This window comes from Aquarana catesbeiana, linkage group LG03 (genome assembly GCF_042186555.1).
Source record: "Aquarana catesbeiana isolate 2022-GZ linkage group LG03, ASM4218655v1, whole genome shotgun sequence".
Taxonomy (NCBI): Eukaryota; Metazoa; Chordata; class Amphibia; order Anura; family Ranidae; genus Aquarana; species Aquarana catesbeiana.
This window is the reverse complement of record NC_133326.1, coordinates 723,619,147-723,629,276: the sequence shown is the minus strand read 5'-3', so window position 1 is coordinate 723,629,276 and position 10,130 is coordinate 723,619,147. Positions and strand designations below refer to the sequence as shown.

Genomic DNA, 10,130 nt, shown 5'->3' with positions numbered 1-10,130 from the left:
CACTGACAGCCCAACACCCCCCACACTGATCCATCAGCACAGACACCTGCACCCCCATTCACTGACACCCCAACACCCCCAACAATGATCCATTAGCATAGACACCTGCATTCATTAATAAATCTTCATTTCAAGATTTCTGTGTTATATCACCAACACTTTACATGTATAGCTCCCAACTATCCCTGATTTTGAGGGACTGTCCCTCATTGAGAACAAAGTCCCTCTGCCCCCCCCCATTTGTCCCCCATTTTGATCTGATCTATATAGTTGTATATAAAATGCACTTTTTGTCTTTCAAAAAGTGTTTCCCAGTGCTAAACCTTTCATCCAATTTCTAAATTGCTACATTTGTAAATTTCAAAAGCCAATATAAAAAGAATAGTAGTGGGTTTAGCTATTTTTTTTTTTGTATAATTCATCTTTAAAGGGGCATGACAGGGTGGGGGAGTGTGTCCTATGCCTACACACTTTTACTAATAGGTGTCCCTCGTTCTCATCACAAAAAGTTGGGAGGTGTGCACATGTACAATAGAGAAAAACTTTATTCACATTACCATCTCCTTTCCTAATTCTCCTCCCATCACCACTTCTAGTGATTATAAGATACACCATCACATTGATACATTATAAAAGTGATCCCATAGAATTCTATTGGTGATCCATTCTATGGGGACACATTATATTAGGATCCATTATAAAAGTGATCCAATAGAATTCTATTGGTGATCCATTCTATGGGGACACATTCCAGTTCTAGTAATCATACATTATTATAGTAATATCATTATATTAGTGATAAATCTCATTTTGTCTTTCACTAGTTTCCTCTGAGATTTTTCCATTGATTTTCATCTCTTTCTATCGATTTGTAGATCTATTATTCATTTGTATTTCTTCACACAATAAAATAATCAATAGAATAAACTCATTGTAAATGTATCAATAATAAGGAATGAGACTGTCTACAAATTCTAATCATAGATAGATAGATAGATAGATAGATAGATAGATAGATAGATAGATAGATAGATAGATAGATAGATAGATAGATAGATAGATAGATAGATAGATTTGGTCGTAAAGGGACAGTACACCTCTATCTGTACTTTACACAATGGATCTCTCGGCAGCCATTCCCCTACTATGACATCACAGCTCGGACACAGACAATAAGTCATATTACACTCTGCGCTGTCTCAGGTCCGGCACTCTATACAATTCTTCACCATCCCATCTCACTATCCATAGTAGCATAGGTTGCAGGTATTGCCCTTTTGCACCTCCTTCCTATTAAAGGACCCAAGCCTCTTCTGCCAACCCATTGACTCTGCCCTGCCCCCAGACCAACAGGCTTTCTGGAAATGTGATACATTCAGCCCCCCAGGGACTGGGGCACATTTGTGACCCCTAAGCAAGGTGACACACATGTGCCCCCCCACACAATGTCACATATGTGGGGGTCCCCAAGCTATGTGACAAATACTATATGGGCCCCCAGCTTCCCTCAGAGGCTTTCATAAAGTTAAACAGAAAGGTTAACCCTACAGTTCTCCTCCCTTGCTTTATTAATAATACATCTAATTTTTTCAGCAACCGATCAGGTGTTGTGACTGTTAGCAGCACTTTGATGTATGATGCTGTTCAGTGTGTTCCCCAATTTTTAAAAAAGTGTAGGGCCTTAATACCATAGGTCAAAGATTAGCAATCACACTTCCAGGGACTTTAGGACTATTCTAAATTACAAGTGGCTGGAGACCTCGACTTGTAACGACTTCTTCTAATAACATAGGGAGCTCCTTCTGCCAGGACAAGGTCACATAGTCCACAGGCTGGCTTCCTCTGGTTCCTTTTAGACTCATCACAGGTAGGGATGAGCTAAGGTTGGAGAAGAACACATGTCAGCCTGAACCTGCGGAAAACTATCACATGATAGAATGCCCTGAAGGACCACATAATAAAGAGTCAGGGATACTGTTGACTTTATTGAGCTAATATAGCCACATAGCCATATTTGGACCATGCCATTGACAAATCTGGCCAAATTAAGTCAATGATGTCACCAGCCTCCCCACCCCTTTGCTATGTGTGGCTGCAAGGAAGGAAAATGTCCTGGCTGTAGCTGATTGGGCCATTGGCCAGCTATTATGTGACAGTTTCCTATGGGTTTAGGACAAACTGACTTCAGCTTGAGCTCATCCCTGGTCACAAGGAACCTAAGCCCCAAGTTACCCAGACATAACCTGTGAATGGAAAACCCAGCACTCATCTTTTCCTAGGTCAGGGCAGACACTGGGCACACCACCCCTCGTTGTACAGAGTAAGCCTGCTATTGTGCCAAGCACCATTCTCTCTTCACTCACCAACCCCCACATAGAAACTTTAGAAGACTTTACTCAATCCAAGATTAAAGTGAAGATCCTCCAACATATCGGCTTAACAAGGCACATCCAACGCAACAATCAACTTCCTCCTCTCTGGGTGGCTCAGGTTCTCACTTAGTCCTGCTGTATAGAGATTATTACTAAGCTGTCTCGTAAAGGCAATTAGTCTCCTGATTCTCCCAACTAGTTCCTATTCCCAAAAGCAAGGCATCTTCTTCCCAAATAGGACACACACAGGGATGTGGAATCCAATTCTAACCCATTGCAATGGGGGACTCCTCTCCGCTGTCAAAACTCTCCTTCGAGGCTCCACCCATCTCCCTATTTATATACTACTAAAGAGGACACAGAATGACATGTCTAAACTAAAAGGCAGGGACTAACACCCCTAAACTAACACTCTGTTAAGCCCCCCCCCCCATATTATACAGTATGGTATGTCCTTGTGCAACTGCACTGGCTAACTGAACACCTGATACCCAAAACATTACAAAATCATTTCAACCTATAGCATGGTAAACTCGGCAACCGTACTTAAATACTTAAATCCACAATTCTTACAACTCTAACAGTAAAATGAGAATAAAACACCTTGTATAGATTATTTATACCCATCTGTCTATTTATATCCTTTTGAATCCTATCTAAGGGGACCAAGCATAACATGCTTGTTACTTAGCAATTAAATATGGGGTCTTCCCCTAAAGGGAGCCTAACACCCTGTTACAAGGTCTCACCCTCTTTGGCCTACCATGTATTTTACATATTACCAGCCTAACAAATGTAATGTCTCTGTAGAGTATGGTGCTGTCTGGTGGGAAAGTTGAAGAGGGTGAGACTGGGGAACATGCTGCACAGCAATATACATATCATTGCTGCTAACAGTGACACCGACAACAAGAGTATGTGAGTTAATATTTGCAAAAAGGACAGCAAGAAAGATAATTGCGACAGAGGTTTTAGCTATCCTCTACTCTACTAAAGAAATGTATTTTTTTCTGTCTGTGCTGCTTTTAGAGAACCCACCCCACTTCCTGTCTGGAAAAACATTGTCATCAGGACAGGAAGTGCATGGTAGAATTTCTAACAGAGACCTGGAAGTAGAAAAACTGGCCAGGGTTCTATTTTTTTTCCACTCCATTCAAATGTAACAAAAAAGAGGGGCAAAGCTCACTTACGTTTATTTATAGTGGAAAAAAACAGACCAAAGACTTAAGCCCCACCCACTGCTATATCCTATTTATTGATTTTTCCACCAATCCCACCACCCATCCCTGTGATGTCATCAGACTCTCACATTTCCTGTTTCCCCCCCACATATCTTTATACAGCTATCCCATACACATAACACAGCATGGAGGGGCTCAGTGAAGGTGGTGGTGAAGGTGTGGAGGTGTTGGTTCAGAACACACATGGCATAAAAGGAGATCTGCCCGGCCTCATAATCCAGATATATCCTGACTATGTCAGTGGAAATATTGGCGGGTAAAGGGATCCTTTTTTTGTCATGTACCACTGAATACTGATCAACATTCCTAACCAAACCCCAGGACTTTTCATTATATCCATTCTTTGACTCCTTTCCTTTCCTTTCTATACTGGGGTAACACATCCCGACTCTCCAGCTCCTTGACCCCCCGACATCCACTTCCCAGTAATGTCTCCCTGAGGAGAAACTCCGACTGCTCATCACCTGAGGATCATCCTGAAATCTCTCTGGTGTTACTGGACGATTCTGGTCTACATCTGACCAGTATACAGTTTTCCTGTCATCTGATATATGTATATTTTTATGAACTGTGTTTACATCCAGTAATATGTCAGCAGCTTCCTGCATATAGAAGTATACATTTACATTAGTTATTTTAGATAAACCTTTGTGTAAGACCCCCGCCACATCCAGACCCCCTCCATCATGGAGGAGTTTCTCATGTCTCTTTCTGTCCTCATTATCTCCATCCTCAGTATCACACAAGTCACCTGTGTCTGATTCCTGTAAGACAGTCAGTGGATCCGTCATGTTACACAGCTCCTCAATGTGACGTATCATCCAGGACAGCTCCTCCTTCTTTATTTCCAGATCCTGGATGAAGATGGAGATCCGCTCTGCCCTTCCGGAGATTTCCCTCAGGACTCTCTTCTCCAGGTCTTCCAGACGTCTCCTGAGATCTATAAACAGGGCAGTGACTCTCTCGGTGTCACCAGCTGCTTCTTCTTCTACTTTCCTCCTGTGTTCCTGCAGACTCTGGACTCTTTCCTCCGTCTCCTCTCTCTTTATCAGAAGGTTCTGCAGAACATTCCTCAGTGTCTCCTTCTTCTTCTCAGAAGCCTCATCCAGTGACTCCATCTCATGTCCTTTATGTTTTCCAATCATACAACAAGACATACAGATACAGGTCTCATCCTCAGTGCAGTAATACTCCAGGATCTTCTTATGGACGGAGCATTTCCTGCTCTCCATGGACAAGGTGGGGTCACATAAGATGTGTTCTGGGGACTTTTTGTGGACTCTCAGGTGTTTATCACACAAAGAAACCTCACAGAGCAGACAGGATCTAACAGCAGGTACAGGAGAGTCCACACAGTAAGTACAGAAGACCCCAGACTCCTGATCTGGCTGAGGAGACAGGAAAGTCTTTGCTATATTACGTAGTGTTATGTTCCTGTGCAATGCAGGCCGATCCGTAAACTTCTTTCTACATTCAGGACAGTAAAATTCTCCAGACCCCTCCTGTGTATCCAGCACACGATCAATACAGACCCGGCAGAAGTTGTGTCCACATCTCAGGATTACAGGATCTGTATAAATCTGCAGACAGATGGAACATTCCAGCTCGGCTATCAGATTAGCAGACGCCATTGCTGACAGCAGAAAGGAGAAGTGAAAGTATTTGAGGATGAGGACGAATTCAGTTGGGAGGGTCACATTCTTCTACACAAAGATTGAGGCTGGGCTGGATGAGTAATAGAGGACACAGGGATCAGAGTACAGAAGAGGGAGGTTTTTCTTGCAGTAGTATAGATAATTATACCTCCCAACTTTAGAAGGGAGAGAAATACAGAAAGATGGGTGAGATTCTTCAACAAGGCACATTAAGTGCACTTAGGTGAAAGGTAGGGATGGTCCCGATGTTCGAGTCGAACGTAAGTTCAACTCGAACATCAGGTGTTCATTTGTTCGTAGAACAAATGAACATATGGGACGCTTGCGGCAAGTTCGTCCTCCGCAGAACGCCCCATAATGCACTGCGAGATCGCAGTGCATTGACAGCTGTCAGTTGGCCAAAGCATGCACCTGACCTGTATGCTTTGTGCTTTGGCCAATCACAGTGCAATGTGCTGCGAGAGCCATAATTGGCCAAAGGCAGGGTGCCTTTGGCCAATCATGGCTCAGGGGCTAAGTCCACGCCCCACACTATATAAGGCTGTTGCTTACATGGCAGCCATATATAGTGAATGAATGGAGATTAGGCAGGTAGTTAGTGTAGTGTGCTGTCAGTCAGTGTAATATATATAATACAATTCAGAGTATAAAGTGCAGTCAGTGTAGTATATATAATACAGTTCAGAGTATATAGTGCAGTTAGTGTAGTATATATAATTAGAGGTCGACCGATATATCGGCCGATATTGGGTGTTTTTACTTAATCTGCATCGGCCGATATAACTTCAGCGCGACTTGTAAATGACTTCTGTAACAGAAGTCATTTACAAGTTGCCTGAAATCTTCTGACTTCTCCTCCTCTGGGCAGCCTGCCAAATCTGATAAAAAGAACCTGAAATGTTTACACTTATGAATGGACTGAACTCCCTGTGTAGAAGCTCTCAGTTTAACCATTTAAAGACTAAATCTTTTCTGACATTTGTTGCTTACAAGTAAAAATCCTGTATTTTCTGCTGGAAAATCACTTAGAACCAGGGGCGGACTGACCATTCGGTCGATCGGACGCCGACCGAGGGCCCGCAGCCAGTAGGGGGCCCGGGAGACATGCTCGTCGGATCTAGGGGTATGCTGCTGGGCGTGCTGCGGTGGAGCCGTTCTGCCGACTGCCGCGGGGGGGGGGGTGGGGGTGCGGGGGGATGAGGCGGGCATCTCCTCTTTCAGTTTGGGATGCAGTGAGGGGAGTGGGAGGCGGCGATCAGCAGCTCTATGGTGCTCGCAGCATCTCCCGGGGACTTGTATTTCTCCTCCAGATTGTAGAGTGGAAAGGGGAGGGGCCTCTGACCCGGGCAGCTACAAGTTTCACTCTCTGCTTGTGCGCTGTTGCCGACTGCTGCCCGGGTCAGAGGCCCCTCCCCTATCCACTGTACAGAATCAGAAGGAGGACTACAAGCCCCAGTGAGATCCACAGGCACCATAGAACTGCCGATCGCCACCTCCCACCTCCCCCTTGGGTTGGAGGTGCACAGCCAGGTACAGGGGAACCTCTGGGGGGGTTAAGTCTGGGGACCCTGATGTATGGGAGGCTCTCTGGGGACCCTGATGTATGGGAGGCTCTCTGGGGACCCTGATGTATGGGGGGGGCTCTCTGGGGACCCTGATGTATGGGGGGGCTCTCTGGGGACCCTGATGTATGGGGGGCTCTCTGGGGACCCTGATGTATGGGGGGATCTCTGGGGACCCTGATGTATGGGGGCTCTCTGGGGACCCTGATGTATGGGGGGATCTCTGGGGACCCTGATGTATGGGGGGCTCTCTGGGGACCCTGATGTATGGGGGGGGCTCTCTGGGGACCCTGATGTACGAGGGGCTCTCTGGGGACCCTGATGTATGGGGGGGCTCTCTGGGGACCCTGATGTATGGGGGGCTCTCTGGGGACCCTGATGTATGGGGGGCTCTCTGGGGACCCTGATGTATGGGGGGGCTCTCTGGGGACCCTGATGTATGGGGGGGGCTCTCTGGGGACCCTGATGTATGGGGGGGCTCTCTGGGGACCCTGATGTATGGGGGGCTCTCTGGGGACCCTGATGTATGGGAGGCTCTCTGGGGACCCTGATGTACGAGGGGCTCTCTGGGGACCCTGATGTATGGGGGGCTCTCTGGGGACCCTGATGTATGGGGGGGGGGCTCTCTAGGGACCCTGATGTACGAGGGGCTCTCTGGGGACCCTGATGTATGGGGGGGCTCTCTGGGGACCCTGATGTATGGGGGGTTCTCTGGGGACCCTGATGTATGGGGGGGCTCTCTGGGGACCCTGATGTATGGGGGGGGCTCTCTGGGGACCCTGATGTATGGGGGCTCTCTGGGGACCCTGATGTATGGGGGGGCTCTCTGGGGACCTTGATGTAAGGGGGGCTCTCTGGGGACCTTGATGTAAGGAGGGGGCTCTCTGGGGACCCTGATGTAAGGAGGGGGCTCTCTGGGGACCCTGATGTAAGGAGGGGGCTCTCTGGGGACCCTGATGTAAGGAGGGGGCTCTCTGGGGACCCTGATGTAAGGAGGAGGCTCTCTGGGGACCCTGATGTATGGGGGGGGGCTCTCTGGGGACCCAGATCTATTGGGGGCTCTCTGGGGACCCAGATCTATGGGGGGCTCTCTGGGGACCCAGATCTACGGGGGGCTCTCTGGGACCCTGATGCATGGGGGGGCTCTCTGGGGAGTGGACCCTGATGTATGTGGGGCTCTCTGGAGACCTTGATGTATGGGGGGGCTCTCTGGGGACCTTGATGTAAGGGGGGCTCTCTGGGGACCTTGATGTAAGGAGGGGGCTCTCTGGGGACCCTGATGTAAGGAGGGGGCTCTCTGGGGACCCTGATGTAAGGAGGGGGCTCTCTGGGGACCCTGATGTAAGGAGGGGGCTCTCTGGGGAACCTGATGTAAGGAGGGGGCTCTCTGGGGACCCTGATGTAAGGAGGAGGCTCTCTGGGGACCCTGATGTAAGGGGAGGCTCTCTGGGGACCCTGATGTAAGGAGGAGGCTCTCTGGGGACCCTGATGTAAGGGGAGGCTCTCTGGGGACCCTAAAGTAAGGGGAGGCTCTCTGGGGACTTGTTTACATAGGCAGACCACAGTTCTGCCTCTGTTGGAAACGATCGTCGGGGCCTGGCGGACATGGGGTCCTCCAGACCCGCTGGTTAGCTCTCGGTGTGTCCAATCACAGCGGCAGCAGGTCAAACAGCATGCAGACCCGCAAGTGCAGAATCAAGTACCTGTACATGATTCTGCTCACAGGAGACGCAGCCCTGCAGTAAATGTATGTGGTTAAAGTGAGTTTATTTTTCTTTCATCTTTAAACATTTATTTTGAACATGAAGTAGAGAAATTCTGTGACCAATGCATGTAATGTAGCAGTGCAATATATACGTGGGGCTTTGTGAGGGTGTGGCTTGTGGGTGGGTGGGGACTAAGGGGGCCCCATGAGCCCCTATTGCCCGGGGGCCCCATGAGTTGTCAGTCCGCCCCTGCTTAGAACCCCCAAACATTATATATATATATATATATTTTTTTTTTAGCAGAGACCCTAGGGAATAAAATAGCGGTTGTTGCAATATTTTATGTCACACGGTATTTTACGCAGCGGTCTTTCAAACGCAATTTAAAAAAAAAAAAATACACTAATAAATTTTAAAAAAAACTAAGCAGTAAAGTTAGCCCATTTTTTTTTGTCCAAAAGTTTTGATTACCTGTTTTTGTGTATTTACTATTTAAGATATAGTTTTTTGTTTTATTTTTTATCTAAATTCTACATACAAGAGAACTGATTGGAGGTTTGTTTTGTTTAATAAATGTTTAAATGTAAAAAATTTTCTGTATCACTTAAGGTTGCTTCCACACTGGAGCGGGCATGCGTTGACGGTAAAACGCTGCTAGTTTTAGCGGCGCTTTACCGTTATTTTAGCAGCGCTATTCGGCTGCTAGCGGGGCGCTTATAACCCAGCTAGCAGCCGAGGTAGGGGTTAAATGTGCCCCTGAAGCGCCGCTGCCGAAATGCTTTGCAGGCGCTTGGGCAGCGTTGCGCATTCATTTCAATGGGCAGGAGTGGTGGTATACACCGCTCTCCAAAGACTTTTTTTTAACATCCTGCCAGCGCATCGCCTCAGTGTGAAAGCACTCGGGATATCACACTGAGACTGCAGGGGAGCCGTTTTACAGGCACTTTACAGGCGCTATTTTTAGCCCCAAAGCGCCTGAAAAACGGCCCATTGTGAAAGGGGTCTAATGGGGCGTACACACGGTCGGACTTTTCAGCTACAAAAGTCCGACAGCCTGTCCGACAGACTTTCAACGGACTTGCGGCGGACTTTCTAACGAACAGACTTGCCTACACACGATCACACAAAAGTCCGTCGAATTCTTACGTGATGACGTACACCGGACTAAAATAAGGAAGTTGATAGCCGATAGACAATAGCTGCCCTAGCGTGGGTTTTTGTCCGTCAGACTAGCATACAGACGAGCGGATTTTTCGACCGGACTCGAGTCCGTCGGAAAGATTTGAAGCATGTTCCAAATCTAAAGTCCGTCGGATTTGAGGCTGAAAAAGTCCGTTGAAAGTCCGGAGAAGCCCACACACGATCGGATTACCAGCCAGCTTTAGTCCGTCAGCGTCCGTTGGACTTTTGTAGACGAAAAGTCCGACCGTGTGTACGCGGCATAACTGTTAGATTCTATGAGATGAAGGGAAAGAAAAAAAAAAAAAACGGCCTAATATATCGGCATCACATATCGACCATCGGCCACCGCGATTTCTAAATATCGGCATCGGCCAGAGAAAAACCCATATCGGTCAACCTCTATATATAATAC

At 47.3% G+C, this 10,130-nt stretch overlaps 1 pseudogene; it reads right to left on the bottom strand.

The window, feature by feature from the left end:
• Positions 1–262: 262 nt before the first annotated feature.
• Positions 263–5,244, bottom strand: LOC141133730 (nuclear factor 7, ovary-like; annotated as a pseudogene).
• Between the last annotated feature and the right edge of the window lie 4,886 nt (positions 5,245–10,130).